The 24,800-nt window shown below is 41.8% G+C and overlaps 1 protein-coding gene across 4 annotated transcripts in view; it reads left to right on the top strand.

Annotated features, from left to right (window-relative positions):
• PCDH15 (protocadherin related 15) overlaps positions 1-24,800 on the top strand; it is a 673,791-nt gene that overhangs the window by 167,885 nt on the left and 481,106 nt on the right. For all 4 annotated transcript variants that reach the window (XM_027661020.1, XM_027661021.1, XM_027661019.1 and 1 more), the window contains exon 3: positions 7,232-7,309. The gene's annotated coding sequence lies outside the window, so the exon portion shown is untranslated. The remainder of the gene's footprint in view (positions 1-7,231; positions 7,310-24,800) is intronic.

The raw sequence follows: 24,800 nt of genomic DNA on the forward strand, positions 1-24,800 counted from the left end.
TTCCTATAAATATCTCAAAGGGGGTGCCGAGAGGATGGAGTCAGACTCTTTTCGTTGGTGCCGTGCAACAGGACGAGGAGCAATGCCCGTAAACTAAAACACAAGTTCCACCTTAACATGAGGAAGAACTTCTTTCCATGGAGGTGGCAGAGCACTGAACAGCTGCCCAGGGAGGGTGTGGAATCTCCCTCTCTGGAGACATTCCAAACCCACCTAGACCTGTTCCTGTGTCAACCTGCTCCAGGTGAGCCTGCCTTGGCAGGGGGGTTGGACTGGATCATCTCCAGAGGTCCCTTCCAACCCCAGCAATTCTGGGACTCTGTGAATATTTATTGTGCCTGCGGTGCCCTTCTGGTGGGCTGTGTATAATGTAGATCTAGTGCTTTTTTGGCTAATGCTGTACTACCTCATGCAGTTTGGGAATCCCTCTTCCAGGTGATTTTCACCTGCTAGGAGCAACAGCATTAATCCTCGCCTGAGCCGGGGTGAGCAGGAACTGGAACAATTTCCTCAGGTGATTTCAGTGTGCTCTTGGAAATTGTTTTGGCACCCAACCATTTTGGGCTCAGGACACTGGAAATTATTCATAAAGCCACCTCCCATTAAGGACAAGCTTCACCAGCAGCTTTATTTAGGGAAGGGGCTCGTTCTCCAGTTTGCAGGGTGGGAAGTGGGAGCAGCAGCATCCTGGGTCATCTCTGCACCCTCGGGGCTGACAGGTCTTGCTTTCAACGTAGTGTAATTACTGTTTGGGAGCTGAATTACTCAGTGTTCTGTATTTCATACCCAGTGAAGGGATGAATTTTATTTACTGCCTCAAGAGCTGGTTATTTCATGTGTGAATAGGCATATATCCATGGAGAGAGCTTTTCAGTTACTGCCCTTGTGCTACCAAGATTTGTTTCTTCTTTCCAAGGAATCGATTATCTTTCTTGAGTAGGGGAAGCCATATAAGCTGTGCTTGAAAGATGTAAAAAGTTTTGGGTTTATTTATTTTTTTTTTTAATTTCTAATCTCATGTGCCATGAAAACGATTTTATTATAAAATGCCACATTGCCTTATCCCCTCTTACAGTTTCACTCCTCACAGACCATTCTGAGTCCCGTGTTCTTCACAAATCTGGGAACAATGGGAGAAAGGAGTCTGCTGGGTTTTAGTCCTTCAGTGATTTGTAAAATCTCTCACAGTCACATTAGTTTAAGTAGACACTACAAAAAAGTTAAAAGAAGCTCTGTACTGAACTCTGTGATGTTGATCTGGGTAAAGCACTGGGTTTAATTCCTAATCTATTTTATTTCCTACAGGGCTTTAATGTTATTATTTGTGGCTAGAAAGACATGGTTGACCTAGAATAGACATATTTTAATCTCATTAAGAAAAAGTTTCAGTATTTATGATCTTGCATTAATTGGGTGATTAGTTTTAAACACTGACTTAGGTGACTTTACATTAGTGAACAATGGCAAGAGCTAAAGGAAGGAAAGACAATCCTGAGGTCCCCACACTACCTGCAGTGTAAGTTCTCAGAATGTTAATTTTATTATGCAACTAAAATTAACAACTATAAAAAATACACCAAATTTCTTTGGATCCTTTTTTTGCCCTAGTTAGTTAATGAAGTTTTGTTTTTAATTTGAAACTGTTTTTTAAATTCATCATTAGTGTAGTTGTATTTTGGTGAATTTTGGTTTTGCTTTGTTTGGTTGGTTTTTTTGTGGTTGCTTGGTTTTTGTCACCATGAAAGAAACCTCTTTCTTAAAAAATAATAAGGAGAAACCATTTTAATAAGATGGTTTTTGTTGTGAATCTTATTATATGTATTCAGTAGGATGACTTTTACCTTTTTGTTTGTTTTATCAGCAGGGCAGATTTTGTTGTTGTTGTTGTTTTGTTTTTGTTTTAGTTTTAGTTTTTGAAAACACAGCCATGTCTGTTGAAAACAAATTAGAGTTGAAGGTCAGAGTGTCAGTTCTGTTGTTGTTATGAGACGTTTTTAAGAGCTGAATCTCAGCTGCATTTAGAATCACAATAAGCAAAATTTAGTTGGAGGAACCAAGTCAAGATGCTGGTTAAATTTCCAGGTTGCCCTGTGTGTGTGGGGTCAGAAGGGGGTCTTGATGGTCCTCATGAGTCCCTGGCAACCCTGGATTCTGTGATTCTGGAATGAAATTTTACAACTGTTGCCAAAACAGTCAAACCATTTGATTTGCTTCAAATTCACTTTAGGATTTTGTTTTTTACTTTGAATCACAGTACATTGAAAATCAGACCTGTCATTCAGGCTGAGAATGCAGCATTTCAAAGATTTCCATACCATGGAGATTTAACTTTCACCTGTTATGAGGATGATATCTGGGCAGCTGCATAAATTTTTGGATGTTTAAAGAGACTGCTGTCCCTTGTACAAACCTGAGGCTTTCTCTGAGCATTAGAAGACAATGAGGAGCCCATGTGGGCCTCAACCTCCCTCCTGCTGTCATAAACACAGGTTAGTCATTGACTCTGTGATGTTTAAAGAAGATATCCAAGAAAAATCACTCAGCTGGAACGTGGGGAAATGGTGTTGTGTTGTCTCTATTAGTGCATGAAATCAGATATTGAAAAATCTGTCTGGTTTCCGTAACTTTGGGTTTGGAATTAAATTGTTACAGCTTAGTTATGTGCAGAAATAAGGTCAATAGATCATCAGGGGGCTGGAAGATTGTGTTTGACTTTCTCTGTTTGATCTCTGAAGGCCTTTGCTTCAACTGGAACCACCCTTCTCCTTTTCTTGTGCAGACAATACTCTTTCCTTCCTCCTCCGTTAAGAATAACTGTGAACAAATTGGAAAATCTAAGCTGTGCTAATAAAAAATTAAAGATTATATTGATTAGCCAAGATTTCTTTAAAATGTAGTTAAGTATGTAATTACTGAAAACTAGATCTGGTGAGCCTTTATAGGTTTTGGAACTGGAGTGGCAATTGAAAATGAATAGTTTTGGATTACAGAGCGTTTTCATGTAATTTCTTCCATGGTCTGTTTTTCCAAAAGAAATTCTGCACATTTGACTCTACATTTTACCCAAATTTGCAGAGTATCAACCTGCTTATGTCTTGGGATGATGGTAGATGGAAAGCATTCCTTCTTACATCTCCAAGCATGTGCCCAGGCACCTTACAAGAGAAAAATAAAGCTCTCCAGGAGCCATGAAGTCTGGGCTGTCACAGTCACAGCTTGCTCTGCTCTTATATTTTCACTATTCATAATATGCAGCAAGTGCAGCTCGTTGCCATTAGTGCATTGATGTCAACTTTGGGGTTGTGTTGCACCCTCCCACTCTGTGATGTTCATAGAATCATCAGGAAATCACAGACTGGTTTTAGTTGGAAGGGATCTTAAAGATCATCTCGTTCCACCCCCTGCCATGGGCAGGGACACCTTCCACCAGCCCAGGTTGCTCCAAGCCCCCTCCAACCTGGCCTTGGACACTTCCAGGGATCCAGGGGCAGCCACAGCTTCTCTGGGCGACCTGTGCCAGGGCCTCCTCACCCTCACAGGGAACAATTCCTTCCCAATATCCAGTCTAACCCTGCCCTCTGGCAATGGGAAGCCTTTCCCCCTTGTCCTACCACTCCAGACCCTTGGAAATAGTCTCTCTCCGTCTTTCTCATCAGGTCTTTCAGGCCCTGGAAGGCCAACATTCAGTCATCCCAAAGCTTCTCTTCTCCAGGCTGAACAATCCCAACTCTCCCAGCCTTTGCTCCCAGCAGAGCTGCTCCTTCCCTCTGATCATCTTGGGGCCTCCTCTGGACTGTCTGGATCCAACAGGTCATAGTGTTGTGCTGCTGGAAAGCCTGGTTTTACTGCCATTAGTGATGGCAAAATAAGAAAAAATGCCATGGTGCTGCACCAATTTTAGACTTGATATTTATTTAACTTTTTTTTTAATTATGTTTGTAACAGAAATTAAAAGTATTACATTAAAATTAGAGATGAGCAGGTGAACTGTTATGCCAGTTATGAAATATCCAAAAATATCTTCGGGCATAATAAGCAACTTCATTATATTAATGCAAAATATTTTCCTATCATTAAAAATTAAAGAACAATCCAAATGTTATTTTAGCTCCTAGAAAGAAAATAAAAATCTTAATTTTTTTACACTTATTCCTTTGTTTTTAGATTAAATGTTGCCTACACAGCATCTTCAGAGCAGTTCACTGATCTCAGAGAAAACACTGTAGAGAAAATATCATCAAGCTTGAAAGGAAATAGCCGTCTGAATTACTTTTTGTCCCCTCCCTCTGCACTTAATATTAAATTATTTTATTAATTGTCAGAAACAACTACAAAGCAGTGCTGCACAACTTCTGCTAATTTGAATTTCCTCAGAAACTGCATTGTTGTTTTCACTTGAAAAAAACCAAACTCTGCTTGCTAGAAATAGTGATGAGCTGCACAGATTAGAGTGATTGTCATGGGAACGTTTTATAATTCATTGAAAGTGTATCATAATCTTGCTGTAGTTCAGTTTCCTTGTGTGGACTGTGAATCTAATTTCTAAAACTGTGCCTGTGCAATGGTTATAGGACAGGCTTTTTGTCATTTAAATGTACAATGCATTTTCAGTTTATTGTGCGTGTCCAGTGGGTCAGGGGCTTGACTTGGGGGCAGGTAGCCTGAGCTTTAGAGGTGTGGTTTTCATATTATAATGAGCTAAGGACACAATTTTAGCTCAAGTAAAACGTACAGTACATTGCCAAACATGGTGTCACATGTCTCTTTCAAGGTCTCTGTTGCTGTTCTCTTTTTACTTGTTTCAAAACTATTGGGTTGGAAGGGATCTTAATGATCATCTCGTTCCACCCCCTGCCATGGGCAGGGACACCTCCCACTAGCCCAGTTTGCTCCAAGCCCCATCCAACCTGGCCTTGGACACTTCCAGGGATCCAGGGGCAGCCACAGCTTCTCTGGGCAACCTGTGCCAGGGCCTCCCCACCCTTACAGGGAACAGTTCCTTCCTAATATCCCATCTAACCATGTTCTCTGGCAGCGGGAAGCTATTCCCCATTGTCCTGCTACTGCAGGTCCTTCTGAATAGTCTCTCTCCCTGCTTCTTGTCAGCCCCTTCATGCCCTGGAAGGCCACAATTGGGTCACCCCAAAGCTTCTCCTCTCCTGGTTCGACAATCCCAACTCTCCCAGCCTTTCCTCCCAGCAGAGCTGCTCCATCCTTCTGATCCTCTTGGGGCCTCCTCTGGACTGGCTCCAGCAGCTCCATGTCCTTGCTGTGCTATTCCCAGGGCTGGAGCAGCTCTGCAGGGGGGTCTCCCCTGAGGGGCAGAATCCCCCCCTGCCCTGCTGCCCACGCTGGGGGATCAGCCCAGGGCACGGGGGGTTTTCTGGGCCGGGGCAGGTCCAGCCTCTGCCCCACCAGCACCCCCAGGGCCTTCTCCCAGGGCTGCTCCATCTGCTCATCCCCAGCCTGGATTGATCCTGGGGGTTCTCCTGACCCAGGGGCAGCACCAACACTTGGCCTTGTTAAACCTCCTGAGATTCCCAGGGGCCACTGCTCGAGCTTGTCCAGGTCCCCCTGGATGGCCCCGTCCTTCAGGTGTGTCACTGCACCCCCAGCTCAGAGTCACCTGCAAACCTGCTCGGGGGCACTATAACCTTGGTGTTTCCTGCTCTCTGGAGTTTTTATGGTATTTATTTGTTTGCTATGATTGACTGTGACAAATCTTTTCCCTAAGCCATTCCTGTTCCATCACCCGTGTAAACAGGTGCTGGTTGCTGAGGCAGGGCAGGCTGTGCTGTGGGTGCCACGCTGTGCACTGGGGCAGAGCTGTTCTGCCTGGGGAGAACAGAGAGCTGCGGGGAAGGAGCTGCGAGGGGCATTGCAAAGTGATCCGCAACCAAAAGCTTTCCAGGCAAAATTCAAGTTTCTTTTCCAGCAGTCCCTGAAGGGGAACCTGGCTGGGGGGGGATGCCCGAGCAGCAGCAAAGGGGCCAGAAGTGGGATGAGTGAGGGGACAGAAGGGGCTGCCAGGGCAGGTTGGGGCTGTCTCTGCTGGAGACGGATCGAGGACCCCCGGGTGGCAGAGGGGGGGGTCAGGGGTGTGTGAGGAGCTGCTGCAGACGGAGTTTTGGCTGCCCCACACCCCTGGGGACATGAGACACCCGTGGGTGTGAAGGGATAGCTGGGAACCTGCTGTGTGAGGCCAAGCTTGGGCTGGCAGAGATTTGCATGAAGTGGGAATTGGTTTGAATGGCCCCCTCAAACTGCATCTGTTTCACCTGTTTAATACCCTCAAAGGATGTCATTTCAAATTAAATGTGGGAGCCTCATGTTACCTATTGCTTTTGGTTTGTTGCAGGTGTGTGTCTGACTTACATATTTCTATACTTATTTAATGTTTACACCAAAGCAAAAGAAACTTTGCTTCTTTTTCCTTACACAGGCACTACTCAGCCTCTTTATAAATGCAGACTGCACTTCAGAGGCAAGAGTATGAGAGTGCCAGAACATTCCTACTCTGTCATACCCCTGGTTTTCCTTTAAAACTGCAGCCTAAGAAAAGCTAAATGATTGAGGTTGTGTGTGAATAAATAGATTCTTTAGCCCTGGAAATCCTAATATCATTAATTCCCAGTTTCAGTGAGCTTTAGTCATCTACCTGCTTGTTCTGTGTGTGTGCTTTGCCTAATTCAAACTGTCCCAGTTACCACAATATTAAATATTGTCTATGTGCTTATGAATGTATAAAATAATGGAAGAAATAGAATTATGACAGTGATACATGGATGTATTTTGGAAATCGTACACAAGCACAAGTAACCATCAATCTAGTCATGGAACAGTTTTTAGATTTATTGAGCCTATGTACTGAAAATGTTAAATGGACTCATGTATTTTAAATCACCAAGTTTTGAGCTGGCATAGCTGTGCTTGTTTTGTTGGTGTTGTGGTCAAATGACCTTAGGAAAAACATATTTTGGAGTAAATTCCCTCTTGCTGAAATCAAGGCTGTTACTTGAAGGATAGGTGGTAGAATATATTTGAAGGCATGTTATAAATCAAACCAATTCTTTCTCTAGAAAGCTTTGATTTATGCATGTCAAATTAACTTTTCCAAACTTGCTGTAATTTATCTCAAGCATGAGAATTCTCAGGAAAATGAAATGTATTTGCACTGTGCACTCAAGGTAAAATTTTTGACTCCATATTAATCAACAACAATGTCTTCTAGGATGATGGGAACGTAATTCAGTGGATACCTTTGGAGCAGCAGTCGCTCTCTGGGCTGACAGAAGGACCAGAAAAAATGGTAAGAAAAACTCTCCTTTTAGCAGGATTATTTATTTTTTTTTAATCCACTACAATAATAATGCAAAAATGTGTGTTAGGAGTTTTGATGGCGAAGAGCTGAACAGATAAAGCAGATAAAAAATAAACTGTTTAACTGGTATAATATTAAAGAAAGTTAGAGTGATGGTTTATTATCTGCAGAGGTACAAATAATGTGTCGTTTCTTCTGTTCTGCATGTACAAAAAATAGTCCTACGATCTGGGATAGATTTATTATTCTTCATTGATTGCCTCATTCTGTTGGAGGACATTTCTGGCAGTAAAGTAGAAGACCTGTCACATCTATCATGAGGTGTCGGAGATCTGTCAGGTCTGTGCCTCTTTTTTGAACTTTGCTGTTTCAGAAAAATGTAGCTGAGCATTATAGGCAGAAGTCTGACATTTCCAAGATGAAAATCAATCTTCTTTTATGTGGTGTTTCTCAAAGAAGACTCGCTTTGATTCCACCAGTGGTGGTTTCACATGTTGGAGGACACCACATGGACACCAAATAATTTGCGTAACAGATTTGACGGGTGTTCTGTAATGAAAATAAATTGAAGAAATGATCATAGAAGAGATACTCAAGTCAAGATAGCAGAACAAACACTGATCTGCTGTTGTCACAGCTATGAACCTAAAGGTGTTTCTTTCTGGTTCTTGCATTTTCTTGTATTTCTTTTTAAAGCTGGGGACTAACAAGGTAAACACAGCCTGTTGTGAATTACTATTCCATATTATTCCAGATTTAGAGGGGAAAAAAAGAAGAACTGTTAAAATGAATTGCTAAAAGTGTGAGAAACAATGAGATGTCCTAATGTACGGGAAGGGAGGTCAGATGAAACACACTGAACTTTAAAATGAATGTTTAAAAAAATGTTTAAGCAATTTATTTAACTGTAAAATACTTTGAAACCAAGAGACCCATTGTGCCAACACAGGTCCTTGTCCGGGTGATCAACACCTGGGCTTTTTACTTATGCCCTGTGGTGTTACTAGAGACAAAAAAGGCTAGTTGTATGTTAGTGTCTGTGTCTAGAGACAGCAGAAGTCTGGGGAGAAGGGCCCCATGGAGCCACAAACAGCCAGACAGGCACAGATTGTAAGATGCTGGGAGTGTCATGGGAAAATATTCTTTTGTTAGGTTGCTTCCCAGGGCAGATGTCTGGAAATAAGGAACAGAGTGGTCTTGTTTCCTTAGTAGTTGCATTCAGGGAGATCTTCATCAGAGAAATAAATAAGTAAACTAATGTTGTGATACTCAGTTGTCCTGTTCCAATAGGGAGAAGCATGGAAATTCCCATGAAGGAGCCACTTGGGTTCTTGGGTGGAACCATGTGGGATGAAGAATTACCTCCATATGCACATGTCTGTGCTGATGGTTTCAGCTGCCTTCGATTTTGATAGACCTGTACCTTTGGTACAGACACGTGGCATAATTGAAGCAGTATTCAGGTGGTCAAGTAGCACTAAGAAGAAGAAATGCAGAGAAATCAGAAGAACTAGTGGGCAGAATTTGGATTTACAGTCATCAGTCATAGAAACAGACATGAGCTGAGTGATCTCTGTTTGTAACAAATACATGAAAAAATCTATATGAATGTAGCACTGAAATGTGATATAGTATTCTTAATTTTTTTTTTTTAATCCACCCTGAGCAAAGACAATCATTGTATGAAAACGTCTCTTTCCTGTCACATATCAAGAGCATCCTGTGGACCTCTTGCCATACACCTGTACTGATTTTACAGAGGCAGGTTTTCACTAGCCTGCATAGCTCACAAAGCTAAGAGTTTTCATTTTTGAATATTTTTAAAAATCAGTTAAGATAATTAGTAGCTATTTATATCAGGAGTTTTTAGCTTGGTAGGTTCTCAATTTAGTCACTCAAACATGCCCTGATATTCTACACAGATGATACTGTGTCAGCCACAAAATACTGCCTCAATTTTTTTAAGGAGTTTAGCAATGCATGAAATGCATATTTAGAGCAAGAATAGTCTCCTATCTTTAGGTTTCTAGCAATTGTTTAATTCAAGACAACAACAAAAGTCCCTAGAACACGCAAATAGTCCTAAGTTTAAATAAGATGACATGTAAGATGGATTGATAATTTCTCTTCCCTATATTTATTTTTCTTTATAAGTTGAAAAAAAAGATATTGGCTATTTCCAGGCTTAAGGCACTGAGAGAAACAAATCCATTCAGTTCCAGAGCAGACTCCATTAACACAAACTGCCTTCAGCCTATTAGGCCTCATCACTGAGATGTTCTAAACAAGTGTTTGTTTCTAAAAGCTCTGGAAGCCAAGGAATTAAACCCCCCCCCCCCCCCTTAGTTTTAAAAGCATGTTTTCTGAGCCTTAATAAAATGACACTTTGTCTTACTTTTGTGTCTCCAGTCATGCAGGAAATTAGAAGACTAGTTCCTTCCTGCAGACTTTGGGTTTCAGGCTTCAGGCTCAATTTGGCAGGTTATATTGCTCAAATTAGCTTGTAAATGAGATATTTGTTTCTAAAGTACAACTGATATCAACTTGAATGCAAATACTTAGAATATGAACATCTCTCATTTGATTCTGTAATTATATGATGGTTTTTCTTGTCAAGAGAGCTCAGAAGCTTAGTATTGATTTATGTTATTGAGTTTCTCAAACTGCAATGTGTCATTGTTAAGTATAATTTAGAATGGCCTTTTTTCTCTCCTCTAATCTTGTATGTGGCAAAGCTTGATCTAATTTGGGGCTGGAATGATCTCAAGAATCTTTTAACTCTTGTGCTCATGTAGTGACGGTGGCACGTCTGGAGGAAGATGATGTCATTAAGATGTCTGATTTCTTTATGGTTGTCTGTTTGATATGAAATGATATTTTCAAGCCAGGCCTGAGTACTTTTAGCGTGAGAGACGTTTTTGTGGGAATCCAGGTTTGGAGGGAATCTTCTTCTGTTCTGGAGGGAATCTTTTGCTTGTCAGGTGGGGAGGGGGTCACCTTCAGCACACAACTTGCATTAAGGCATGAAATGGCCCATCTGGAGAGATGGTTGCTGTCCATCCCACCCAATGCTTCAAGCCCGAATACCACCCGGGGAAATAATGGATTTTGGCAGGTGCTAAAGTCATTTTACAGTGCTGGCCTTCACGTGTTGCAAGAGAAACACCAGAATTACTAACATTCATATCCAGTGGGTGTCATGTGATGCTTTGTGTTTTCCTGATGCTGCAGAAGGTGACCATGGATGCTCTGGTTGCCTGTGCACACACTGCACTTGAGATGCTGCAAAGTGCTGTGCTGACACCCCAAAGTCAACCAGAGCTGGAAGGGGGGGTGGAACAAGATGTACTCTAGGTCTCTTCCAACCCAAGCCATTCTCTGATTCTTTAATTCTCTAGTTAGTAGATGCTGGGCTGTAATAATACATTAAAGGGCAACGATATTTAAGGAACACAGTGCCTTTTTTTCTGTCCTTTTTTTTGCTTGTATTTGCATTCTGAAACAATCCAATGAACCATCTGTTGAGACTTAAGGAAACTGTAATCTGGGCCCTAAAACCTCTTTTCAAACTGCTGCATTATAATTGCTCAGTTCAAAGGAGGCACATTAACCTGATGTGTTTAACATGTAGATAAATAAATGCACAAACCTGTTCCACATCTTTGATTCATTTTGATACCAAAACTAAAATAATGACGTTAGAAATTGATTTCAGCTTTTGCTTTATAAATTGATTGGAATATTCTGAACATGAAATTCTTCTGGAATTTCTTTTGAAACATTATGTGTTATATGAGAGACAGTTTGTGCAATGTGGAAATTCATGTTTGACACATGTTGACATTGTGATCAGAGCTCTTGGTTTCCCAGTTTGTCTGTGTGGCTGAGATGAAAACAAGATGCTGGTCTCAAACCAAGACCCAGCAGTGTCTGGATCAGATTGACTCTCTGTCATGGGTGCTTTTGTATGTGTGCTGAACCTGTGGTCCCAATCCCTTCCCTGGGGTAAGCCAGGGAAGCAGGGGGTGTAGGCAGGTGTTTTGTCTGTTTGGTTTGGTTTGCACTGGGAGGTTTTTTCGTTAATTCAGTGTTAGCCATTCGAATCTGTTGGATTGAATTTGAAGTGTTAGGGTTTCAGGACTGCTGTCCTCATCCCACATGTTCCCTAACAGGTAGAGGATAACTAAGTTAGAAGGTACTAGCAGCTCTAACAACACAGCTTTCCTCTGAGGGCTGACTGCCAGGGGGATCTAGGGCATTGGTCGGTTGCAGTTTTAAGAGGATCATCAGAAACATGAGGTGGAGAAGAATCCAGCAGAGAAAGATGGTGAGATAGGCAAAGCTCCTTGAGTGTCCTCAACTACCTTGTTAGGGAAACAACCTTAGAAATTGTAAGGAAGCTGATAACTGTTCTTTTGTCTGCCTTTTGTTCATGGAACAGTATTTCTGTGTCTTCATGGACTGGCTGGTGTCAGAGGGGTTTGTTTATCATCACGTTTTGTCCTTGTGAAAGTAATCAGGTATGGACCTCAAACTGCCATGTTGCTTAGAACAGCATGTACCTGGAGGTGAGTCCTCCTATTGAGTTGGTTTTGCCAGATAAAATAGGCCTCCTGGTTGAATGCTGTCAATGTGCAGTCATTCTTTTCTACTCGCAGTTGTGAAGTGCAGGATATACACTAACAATGACATCTGTGCAATTTTTCTCTCCAAAATGATACCCCCTCCCAGATGTGCCTTTAATGACTATTTCATACCAACCCATTTTCATCTTTGATAAAATTGCATTAATTACTCATACTCATGTATTCACTTTGCTATGAAACAGAACCAATTTTCTTCATGTTATTGCCAAGCCTTCTGTGACAAACCGAAACAGATGATCTGTAGTATTTGCGTCATCATACAAGCTCTTTGAAGCACAGGCTGAAGCAGCAGAGGTTGTTCTTCAATCACTGGGGGTACATTTGTGCCTTGAGGATTGCAAATAGAGGATGTTTTCCCATCCTGTACGTACACAGATTTGCTGGCAGAAATCTGTAGTGTAGGTCAGTTGTCTGTTCAGTGATTCTGTCATCCTTTAAAGGCATCTAGGAGAGTGTAAATTCATCTGCCGTGGCTGTGTGGGCCTGCAGGGTCCCCTTGCTGTCTGTTGCAAACAAGGTGGAGTGTTCAGTCATTCCTTTATTTGCCCAGAAGAGTGTTTCTTCAACAGTACCACCTTAATCCTCTTAGGTTTGTGTTCATGGAAAGGTTTTGGAGCTGTTCATCTTTCCAAAGCAGACTGTCAGAGGTCTGGAGGAAGGGAGTGTGTTCTGTTTCCCCCAGTGATGTTTTGGAACAGGAGGGCTGCATCGTTATGAATAAACCAAAGCTTCCACAAAGTTATTAGCCTGTTCTTGGTGAAAATTTAAGTGGAACAGTAGCTTGTGGATCTGGGGAGCCAGTGGCACTTGGGCTGTACCAGCCATGGTGTGGGCACAGGCCCAGGGCAGTGCCCGTCCCTGTGCTGGCACCGCTGAGGGACCTCGAGGGCTGGGCCCAGTCCTGGACCCTCAACAGGAGAGACCCGGAGGGGCTGGAGCATGTGCAGGGAAGGGAACGGAGCTGGGGAAGGGGCTGGAGCAGCAGGAGCGGCTGAGGGAGCTGGGGGGGCTCAGCCTGGAGAAAAGGAGGCTCAGGGGGGACCTTCTGGCTCTGCAAGTCCCTGACAGGAGGGGGGAGCCGGGGGGAGGTCGGGCTCTGCTCCCAGGGAACAAGGGACAGGAGGAGAGGGAACGGCCTCCAGCTGTGCCAGGGGAGGCTCAGGTTGGCCAGGAGATGGAATTTGTTGCTGGAAAGGGTGGTGAGGCCTTGGCAGGGGCTGCCCAGGGAGGTTTGGAGTGCCCATCCCTGGAGTTGTCCAAGGAAGGCCTGGCTGTGGCACTGGGTGACAAGCTGGGGATCAGGCACAGGGTGGACTCAATGGTCCTGGAGGTCTTTTCCAACATAAATGACTGTGGTTCTGTGGTAAGGATGGGTTTGGTTTTCAGAACTGAAAATAGGTAACGTGTTTTTAAAAGCAAAATAGGCAGCTCCAGAAGTAGGATCAGTAGTAAAATCCTAAAATGTTTTTTTCATGTTCCTTTAAAGCAGGGAGACACCCACATTTTGGTCCTTTGTGTCCTTTAAATCTTAAAAATTTCTGAATTTTACTTGGGTTTTCTTTCAAGGCCAGGTTGGATGGAGCCCTGAGCAATCTGATCTAGTGAGTGGCATCCCTGTCCGTGGCAGGGGGTCAGGACTAAATGATCTCTAAGGTCCCTTCCAACCCAAACCACCCTAGGATTCTGTGATTCTAATCTAGTGTTCTGTCTTGCCAGAGAGTAGCTGGTGAGTCAGATGTACGTACTGGCAAGCATTCTATATGCCACAGTGTAATAATTTATGCTTAAAAGAAGCTTATGGATAAAGGTCTCCTTTTTGAAGTTCCTCCCAACTCCTTCTCTCTGTGAAATTGTTGGGGCTTTTTTACATATCCTCAGTTATAGGAACAGGTTATGCAGTTTGCTTGGTTTTGAGGGGCATTGCTGCACAGACAGCACTGCCCATGTACTGACAGACTGGTGGCATGGAGTCACAGATACAATTTTCCATCTCCTTTCACGACCCTTGTGTCATCAAACCTGTATAAACAACTACACAATGTCCCTAATAAATGTTTCTGATACCTGAAAAATTCCAAGGACGTGGTTTGAAAGTATAAATCAGTCTGTGATTAGTTGTCTTAAAACTGGATGCAAGTTTTGTGTGTTGGGTTTTTTTAACAAAAGAACCTAGGCAGTGAGGTCACAGTTGAGTATTTCTTATATTTTTTCTTTTATTTCTCTTACTATGGATGGGGATTGGCATTTAATATAAAAATCTCTTGCAATACCTTTGTTGTATTTTATATCTCAGTCTGACAAATACGTTTTTAAATGCATATTTATCTTCTCCTGCTTTGTTACTAAGGGGCTCTGCCATTTATTGAATTTTATCCAAACCTCAGTTCAGACGATGCACAGGTATTACAAAATATGTGTTTCTAAACTGTAAGATTGATCCTACCAGCCCCAACGCTTCAGGGAAGCCACACTGAGGCCCTTGCTCAACATTTTAGGTATTTTACTACCTAAAATGTGCTTTGTAGGAGCATTGCCATTCTGAGGAGTTATTCCTGATGTTTTACAGTAGCAGCTGTAGGTCAGTAGGTGGTTTCCTTCTGAACATTCCCTCAGCTGTGTCCCGTTGAGTGTTTGTCAGCTGACAGACACAGGGTTGAGTGACGTGTCCATACTCGGTTTTGAACAACATCTACTTGTACCAGCACATGGAAGACTAATCCAAGCTGGACTATCCCGGCATGACCAACTGTTACCCTGTAGCTATGGGATGTACAGGAAAAGAAATTGTTTTTCCTGTGAGAAAATAGATGGATAAAACTTGTGTTTGGCAGTCGCAATTTGATGTATAAAAAGCCCTAAATTCTGCTGACAAGTGTGATACCCAAGGCAAATTTGCAGACAAATGTAATCAAAAATATCTGTGAAACTTAACCACTGGGGTAGTTGAGCTGTTAGGTGAAACTGGTATTTTAAATATGTCTTGCACAGAGTGTCTGAACTCCTACTGACTGTGTGCACTCTCAGACTCCCCATCCTAGTATCTTAGAGAAGGGCTTAAAAGTTCATTTAGTCCCAGCTTTTATAAAGGATAAACAAGAAAAACAACTTTTTCACGACCTCTGAAAGGGATGTGAAATCCCAAGCGTCGCCTCAGCTTGGGGTTTACTGGTTCTCACATCTGGGATGTCAGGATTGGAGAGAGGCACCTCACCCCTGACACCTCTGTAGTGTTGTGTTGCCAGGAGAGGATCAAAGTAGATATGAGGAAAAAAAAAATCCCTGTGAGAGAGTGGTCAGGCATTGGAATAAGTTACCCAGAGAGGTGTGGAGTCACTGTCCCTGGGAGTCATCAAGAGGTCTGGATGTGGCACTCAGGGGCAAGGTTTAGGAGTGATTATGGTGGTGCTGGGGTGGCAGCTGATGACCTGGAAGGTCCAACCTGGATGATTCTGTGTGCCCTGGCATAAACTATCTGCATTTGTTTGGAATTTCCTCCCCTACCAGGTGATCCTGGTGTGCCTGTGTGTGACACTGCTGCTGCACAGAGCCCACCCCAGGGTAGCCAACCCTCCCTCCACGTTTCAACAACGTGGGCAGATTTCCATACCCTAAGAGATCCAAGTCACAAATAGCAGGTAAAGTCTTTAGCAGGTACTGGTTCTGTACAACTCCCAAATGATCCCAGTGATCAGGCCACTGGAAATGTTTTGGGAACAAGCATTTTCTTCAGTTTCTGAGGCAATCAATGAATTGTGCCCAGCAAAGCGATGTTTTTAGCAGCGTGATTTCACAAGGGCTCTAATTGCTGTGTGCTGAGCAAGAGGGATGCTAGATGTAATGCTGAAACCACTTATTTATAAATTAATGTGAACTACGCAAAATGAGTGTTTTAAGAGGGCTGATTGCCAATCCACTGGTAATATGTGGCTTGAGCAATTGTAACAGTCATACTTTTTTGTTTTATTAAGTCCCTAATTTTGGTTTTGTTGTTGTGTTTGTTTGTTTGTTTGTTTTTTCATTTGACAAATTTCCATCATATTTAAGGTTAAACTTCACATTTAACCAGTGTTCCAGTGCTTCACATGTGAAGCATTGGAACAGGCTGCCCGGGGAAGTGTTGGAGCCACTATCCCTGGAATTCTCCAAAAAATGAGTAGACGTGGCACTTGGGGACGTGGTTTAGTGGTGGGATTTGGTAGAAGGCTGGACTGGATGGCCATGGGGGTCTTTTCTGACCTTAATGATTCTGTGATTGCATGGCTGTGGTAGCACTTTATATGATTTTTTGCACTTATCGTGTTTTCTGTTTGTGTTTATTTCCCTCCCTTGTATAACAGACACAAAGCTAAGGGAAAACCCAGCCTAAATATATCACTCTCATTCTTTTTAACAAAAGGATGAAGAGAGTGTAACAGAAAAAAAGACCTTGCTGCAGTCATGATTTCCTGTCTTTTGAACTTGCTACTTCTTTCTGAACTTAAATGTTATATATTTAAATATTTATTTTCATTGCTCGTGGTAACTGCAGCACTCCTTATGTGGGCACATTCACTAGTATGAATAATGAAATCTTAAACTACTGTAAAGTACATTATCTACTTGTGCTGTGTAGGAAAAATACCCATCTTTAATCAAACTATCCTTTTTCATAAGCAAGCAGCTCGTCAGAGGGTGATAGAGATTGGAAAGAAGATTATTAAAAAAACCCTATTCAAGCAGCAGTCCAAAATCAGGCTTAAGACCAGGCTGTGGTTCAGAACCCAGTAAATCTTGACTCTCGTCCTGTTAAACCTGACAGAGATTGGATTTACAGTCAGGGGTAAGAAGACACATTCCAAGATCAAGAAAAAATTAATTCAGAGAAAAGTAATGGTATATGTATATTATGTCACATATATTATATCATGTATATTATATTAAAAATGTGATGACAGGGGGAAAAAGAACAAGCATGTGGTGTTGGTATATTAACACAGAGGCCAAAACAAGTATGAAATAATGAAAACAGACAAAACCTATCCCTAGAAAAACAATGCTGAAAATTAGGTTCAGGGCACTGCCTTGATTCATGGGTCTGTCCACGGTCAAAGCATTCAACTCTGCTATTTAAATACCTCAAATTGGAAATAAAGGGGAGAAATACCTGATACCTAAGTAGCCTTTTTTTTTTTTTTCTTTAAAATGCAGCCAATGCAACTTAAAATCTTTTAACCCCAAAGTGTTTCCTATTGGAACATGCAGGTAGGGAAGTTCAAGTGCAAGTAACTTTTACTGGTGCGTGGATAATGACTTCCTTGCCAATTTTCCTTAGACATGCAGTCCTTGAATAGAGGGTGAAATGAGAGCTGGTGAGAACACCTGAAAAAACACGGGTGATGTCCAGAAAGAAACAAAAATATGTCTGTATGTCAACTGTCTAGCCAGGATCTACAAGGAGGGAAATGGAGATGTATGAGACCAGACATACCTAGAGCTTCTGGGGCAGAATCAGGGCATTAAGGGTAGGGAACTCCTTCCTCCTGCTGCACAGTTTTCCTGAAGGAGCGTGGCTGGCTGAGATCTGGGAGAGAAGAAAAGGCAAAGGAATTTAATGCATTCCTTTTGGGTGAGTTTTCCCAAGTTATCTCGGTTAGCAAGTGGTGGCAAATCCAGGACTGTGTATGTGAGTGCATTTTTAAAGGGAAAACTAATTGCCTTCTTCAGGTAGAAGCTCCGTGTTTGGGGAGAGACTGGAATTACTGTCACCAAGTATGTTTTGTTCTCAGTGTAGACACTGAAAGATAAGAGCTTAGCTTAGTAATATAAAATTATCCTGCTAATTACCAATTAGACAGATGGAGTGCTCATCCCTGGAGGTGTCCCAGGAAGGCCTGGCCGTGGCACTCAGTGCTCTGGGCTGGGGGAAAAGGTGGGCATGGGGCACAGGGGGGACTCCATGGGCTGGGAGGGCTTTTCCAACCTCAGTTGATTCCATGATTCTAATTCCATTTTTTGCTCATGGCAGCATTGTCTCTTTCTCCCTCTTTCCTTCCCTCTGGTGTGTTTGGTTTTGATTCGTTGCTTGTTTGTTTGTCTTGGTTTTGGGGTTTTTTTCCCCTCTTTTGTAATGTGTTTTATTTCTGGAAAATATATTTTATAAAATCTGTACTACATTTCCCTTTGTCATCTCGTGGCATTTAACAAATTATGTGTGGGTGTAGACATCACTGTGACTCGTCAGTATTAGCTCACAAAATTTTAGCTTTCTTAAGGTATTTTGCTTTTTAAAGAGCTCTGTTTTGAAGGGAATAAAATGAATACAGAAGTCCCTGAGGATTCAAAGAAATGAAAGCAGCATATACCTAGTCTTTTATGATAAAGCTTGAAAATAACTCAAAGTAGTTTAAGTTAGAAATGTATAAAAATGACAATGTTTTCTGGGGCTTGTGATTTTGGTAACCTGACTCTTTATTTGAATATTAGTTGGTGTTACAGCATTGAGAACGAGCCTGGGTAGTGTGTGCCTGTGTCCAGTAAGCAATTAGTATTATTTTTTTATTAATTTTAAATATTAATATACTCATATTTATGATCTGTCCTATTTTAAATATAATAATAATATTTATTTACCTTTGGGTTTCTGCGTCTTCATCCTATTTAATCTCTGTATCTGATTGTCTCATGACCTCAGATAGACACTTGTGTGAAGCTTTTTGTCTTGCAGAGAGTGAACTCTTGTCCCTGACCTGTAATTTACTGATGGAAAAAAAGTTCTGGAGAGAAACCCAGGAATTCCAGTATTCCTCCAGTCTTCAATTCTGTTATCAAGGCCTGTATTTTATTAAATCACACACAGAAGTGATAAGTGCAATCATGCAAATCTAACTGTATGTTGAGGTTTACGTATTTATAGATATTAAAAAAAGGCTCTCCAAGCAATACCTGGAAGCTCTGGAGTGCAGTGTCACAGGAGGGATTGGCTGAGAGTGCCAGGAGATCACAAGTGCTTATTATAATCCGCTTGAGAAGCTGCTGTTTTGCACATTAATCTCATCTGAAGCATTTAAAGATCTTTAGTGCAAAGCCGTCCTTCCACCTCTGAGCTGATGGGCTCTAAGTTTCCCGAGTCCACAAAAATGTTTCCACTACAATGAGATTTCTGGTGTTTACTAGAAGGATTTGGAGATTTTTAAATGATTTTTAAGTGCTTGCACAGAGACAGAAAACAAGCATGGGAAATGCTTGGCTCAGGAGAAAATCTCTATAAAATAGTGACTAGGAGAATATGGATGATTATACCGAAAGCCTTCAAATACCTTTAGACATCACTTCTACAGTTGGTTCAATAGCTAAATTATTTGTGATTAGCAGTGCCCTTACAGGGTGATTAGTGTGTTATAGGAAGGATTTTAGCTGTAACTGTGTCCAAAACAGTTTTTGACAATGAGTGCTCAGTTATCTGCTGATCTTTAAAGTCTGTGTTAAGGGAGAGTTTATCAAAATCAAAAATCCTAATCTATTTTGAAGCACATGAGGATTTTTCCATAAAAAAACATGATCTTTTTGAGTTCTGTCACGTGAGATTTGAACATCTGGAGTTAACAGTGCTATGGATGAACCGAGGGAAAGGGGACATAAAATCAGAATTTATTATGAAAATAACACAGACTGCAACTAGGTAGAAAGAAAAAAATGTACACCATTGATGCACAACTCCCCTGTCTTTCTTCAGACCCCAACAGACCTAAAAAGTGAAACAACTGGAAAAGCTTTGAGCAGAAATATAAAGTGTAGCAGTTAATGAAATATAAATGAATAGAAAAATGCAAGGATTGATTGTACCTTGCTTTGAATCATAAGCTGCAGATGAGGCAGTGGTTTGAGAAGGTGACAAAATGTGTAAGAAAGATTTGAAAAGTTAATCAAAGGGAGAAAAAAAATAAAGAAAAATGGCCAAAGACATTTTCCTGCAGCAATAGAAGTTTGTCAGACTGCTCCTTATAATTCAAAGGCATTTGCATATAGTTTGTAATGGATGCCATCACCATTGGTTGTCTAAACTGTTGTGGGTATAAGGGAAAATTGCATATGATTATAGAAGAAAAATGTATTAAAAGTAGGGAAAAAAGAAACTGTCCCTGGCCTAAGTCCCTGGCCTGTAAATTTTTTGTAAATTCTGATCACAGAATCTGAGTCACCTAAACACTAGGGGAAAACAAATGGGAAAATGGACTTAGCCTTTGATGCAGGGGTTGCTTAGGGGGAGTTCTGTGTGGAAAGCAAAGGGTAGATAAAGCAGTAGCTAAATAACAGAAGAGGTGGAGTAATAGAGAAAGTGATTTGCATTGAGAGTTTAAACCTTGAAATGAACAGAAAATTAGGAGTGTTAGTTTAAATGATAAATGTTGATGCTGGATCAAGGCAAGAGTCCTTGTCCCCTCTCCCCCAGAAAGAAGGGAAGAAGGGTTAAACAGAATATCACTTGAAGGGAATCCAACAGTGTTAGACTGGAGCACCCATGGATTGTTTTACCTTATGCATTTGTATGCTTTGGGAAATCTTTTCCTCTTCTGATAAGCAGCATAGCATCCAAACTGTTTGTTGGATTGCATTGCCAGCTGCAGAATGTCCTCTTACTCTGGAAGAACCAGGAAGCAGGAAAACAGGGCTGGTGTGGATTCCTCCCTGCTGAATGTGAGGGTAGTACCAAAACACATGGGCACCTCCCCTGGTCAAACTTGAAGACCAAAGGATTTTCACTCAGCCCTGGACAGCAGCAACCACTGAAGACCCAGGGTGAGAAATCCACATGTAGGAACTCCATGGAGACCCATTTGTGATGTATTTCCCTGTAGGAGCTTCCAAAATCCCAGTATAAATCCCAGCCAAACTGTAGAACTGATGACATCATATTTTCTTCCTTTTTTCACCCTGCAGTTCCTGATCTGAGACAAAGCTTTTCCCTCTTTGATTTAACTTGGAATTTGATCCTCTAGGGAAGACCTTGGCTGCACAGATCAGTCTCTGGGTTTGAGGGCAGCTCCACAGTGGAAAGTACAAGGAAAAGGTAGTTATAAGTATCAGCAGGTTTCTGACCCTGCGGTTGATTGTGAGGAGCAGTGTCAAAGCATCAAACATCTGAGGACAGGTGAAGAGCTTTGTACAGCACAGGTGACTTTTAACAGACATACTGGAATTCACTTTCATGGTTCCAGAAGGGAGGGACTGTACTAAGAGTAGGGGCCCAGGGCAAATCTCAATCATCTGTTCATTATTTTCGTTTTGGAAGGGATAAAATTTTCTCCTCTGCCTTTCGGGCTCTGTGTAATAAATGCTGTCATGCTGTTCTCTCAGCTCCCACATCTCTTCCTTCCCATCTCTCCATGCCACCATTTCCTTTGCAAGTTTGAAGGAATCAATTATTCCACTTAGAAGGCAAAAATGGTTCCAACTGTTTTTCATAAGGGACCAGAAACATCAGCTGAGGCTTTGCTTGAAAACTGGTGCATCATTTCCTAAGAATAGATTTAAACTTTTCCATTCCAGATCTCTCTGGGAGCAAGACATGGTCTTGTTGAAGATGTCCCTGCTCATGGTAGGGAGGTTGGGCTATGTGGTCTTTAAAGTCCTTTCTAACCCAAGGCATTCTAGGATTCAAATACCCCATCCAGGGACTCCTGCATGCACAGGACTGTACAGGTGCCAAACCCATCCCCTCCTGACAGGCACTGCTGGAATCAGAGGTCTCTCTCAGGCTTTGGAAATAAATGAAGCACTTGGAAGTGTTTTGAGTTGTCAAATACTGACACAGAAGACATTCTCTGGGCTCCAGATGGGCAGTGTGATGTGTGGGGAGCTACTGCTGGATACAGAGTGTGCCGTGCTTTTGATGCTGCTGAATTTGGCTGTTGTACAGAAGATCTGTGAAGCTGCTGGACAGATTCTCTTCCCACTTCCATATTACAGCTGAGGGGTTGGGAACAGATAACCCTGTTCAAAGCCCTCAGTGGCTGTGCAGTCAGGGCATGGCAGCACTGACACACAGAGCTGGGAGGGGGTGAACACACGGGAACCCGGGACAAGGAAAGAAAGGTGTTTTTGCAGGAAAACCTCGTAAAGCCGGTGCTTGGTTTGGTGAATAGACACAAGTAGAAAGTGGTAAACATCAAAATTACATCAGTCACAAGTGTTGTAATAGTAGAGCAATGCTTCTCTTGGGGAAAGCAGTGTGCTCAACTGAGGCTCCAGCAGCAGCAAATGTGCTCTGAGGGGCACTGGGAGTGTATGAGGAAAAGTATTTCACATATGTAATCACTCTGGATTGGAATCTCCCACTGCAGATGGGCTGCCTCTGCCTGCCTGCTTACATGGCAAAAGGATTCTAGCAAATTATGGAAAGAACAGTAGTTGCAATAATATTAAGACTTTTGCCTCTGGACACAATAGGAAAGTCAGCATTAAAATGGGCTTGATTCTCTTCTCAGTTCTGTTCTTTTGCACACTGAGTTTTAGGAGCAAGTGGCAACATTTTCAGTGCATATAAATTCACATCCTTTCCTTGGAGCATTGATGACTTATGAGGACCAGCTGTTTTATGAACTTTACTCAGAATTTTTGGACTTTGAGTTGTCATGTCACAGCCTTAACATTTCTTACCATAGTGTTTTGTATGAAGGTTTCTGTTGCTCAGGGAAACCCATGTGGCACTTGGGGACATGGTTTAGTCGTCGCCTTGGCAGGACTGGGTTAACATTTGGACTTGATGATCTTGGAGGTCTTTTCCAAACTAAATAGATGATAATTTCATGTGGAAGCATGCCAGTTTAGGCTCTCAGATTCTCACAAACTGTGTTACTTTAATTGTACTGTGTGGTACAATTTATGCATAGGATTTGCTGATGTCTCTGGATTACTGGTGGTGCTGTAGATGAGATTACTGGGTCACACATTATAAAGATTTACAACCAATTGTGTGTAAATAATAGGAGGTTAGTGGACATGCTGACTGCAGCATATATTTTCTAAAATACAGATCAGTATGATTTTTTCAGCTTAATATGCAGTTTCATACCATTGCACTTCCAAAAGTTTTATGGAGCTGATAGGTTAGTACCTTTAACACATCCCAGAAAGTCAGACAGATTGCATATTCTAAACCTTATGTTCACCTCGTAAGAATATAACTGAAAATTATTGGCAACATCTAACTCGAATGTAGATATATCTTATTCTCAGTGGGATCTAGAAAAGCCAAGTGTAGGAATTGTGTAATGCAGTAGTTTTTAAAGTTAAGAGCATTTGCATGGGCATAGAATCTGAAGCTTGCTTTTTCCTTTTTTTGTTTTTCCTCCCACAAGTTAGTGCTGAGTGTGAATGATCTCCAACTCCTCTTAGATATAGTCCAAAAATCATTTACTTATTCCTCAACCTCAACCAAGTATCTTCTGCTTTCCCTTTTTCCTTTTCTGGCCTTCTGGTTTTTATGCACTCACAGGGAGTCTAGACTGCTCACCCCTGGGGGATTAGTCTGTGTCCACTCAGTTCAAGTGTGAATTGGTCTCCACCCATCAGGAAACTTCCTGTGTGTTGATCCCAACCCAAACAGACAAACTCCATCTTTTTGTCTTGTCATTGTGTAGGAACAGTTGGCACTCCCAAGAGGAAAGGAAATCTTTGGTTGGGCAGTCATCCTAATTGTGATCTCTGCACTGAGTCACCATCCCTGGAGGTTTTTAAGGGACACAGAGATGTGGCCCCTGGGGACATGGGTGAACAAGGCAGTGCTGGGTTAATGCTTGGCTCAGTGATCTCAGAGGTGTTTTCCAACCCAAACCATCCTGTGATTCCGTGATTAATGATCTCTAACAAGACAAATACTGTATCTCTGAGCACACAACAGCATGGTGCTTGTAAAACTTTATAGAACTGTCAATAGCTTTGACAGGACTCTCTGAAGGTTATTTTTTGCAACAGTGACCACACTGTTAATATGATCTCTGGGAGGAGGGTCATTTAAAGATTCATTAAATCTGTTTCCTGGTGCCTTGATAGTACAGTGGTGGCAGGGAAGAACAGTGTTGCATAATTTCCTTCAGTGAATTAGTTATGTTGAAAAACACTATGCTTTTAAGTTATTTGCTGGAATCTTGGGTGGTTAGGACATTTTCCAAAATCAAAGGTTATGTCTGTGGCTCTTTAGAATAGAAACCTCCTCTTTATTGTTTCCCAATAATGTTATCACTGCCTTACATCACTGTAGTGATAAAAGAAGCTTAGAAGCTGCTATGAAAAAGCTGATCTGTTGGGAACTTTGAGAGTTCTAATTGGCAAAACCAATGAGCCCCCAGCTAGAACAGCACCTCTTCTTTTTTAATTTTTCGTAATTGCATAGCAGTGAGTGATTTATCACCTGAGTTCCTATTTTTAGCAGTTTTTCCAATACTGCTCTTTCATTGCTAACCCCAAAAATGTGCACAGCTGCTCAGAGGCAGAATAGACATGAGAGCTATAAATAACTTTTAAGTCTTTTGTTGCCTTATTATTTCAGTGGTAGCAATTTAACACTATAGGTCAAATAGATCCTGTTTTAACCTCTGTCTGTTCACTACTCCCTGGAGTTGATGTGACAGGCTGTAACCACCTTCCTTTCCATGAATTCAGTGAAGTGTATTGTACCTAAATTTCAATTGGAATGGGTAGGGCAATATTTAACACCTCCTGTCTCAGCCTAAGGGACTCTCTCTACCTAATCAAGTTCTCGCTTCTACAAAGTCAATAAAAATTTGGTCGTACAAACCACTTGACAAATTCCAGCTGAGTGTTAATGCTTGGGAGGTGAACTTCCAGAGTCCTTA

The sequence above is a fragment of the Corapipo altera genome, unplaced genomic scaffold (assembly GCF_003945725.1).
Source record: "Corapipo altera isolate COAL_440 unplaced genomic scaffold, ASM394572v1 133, whole genome shotgun sequence".
Lineage (NCBI taxonomy): Eukaryota > Metazoa > Chordata > Aves > Passeriformes > Pipridae > Corapipo > Corapipo altera.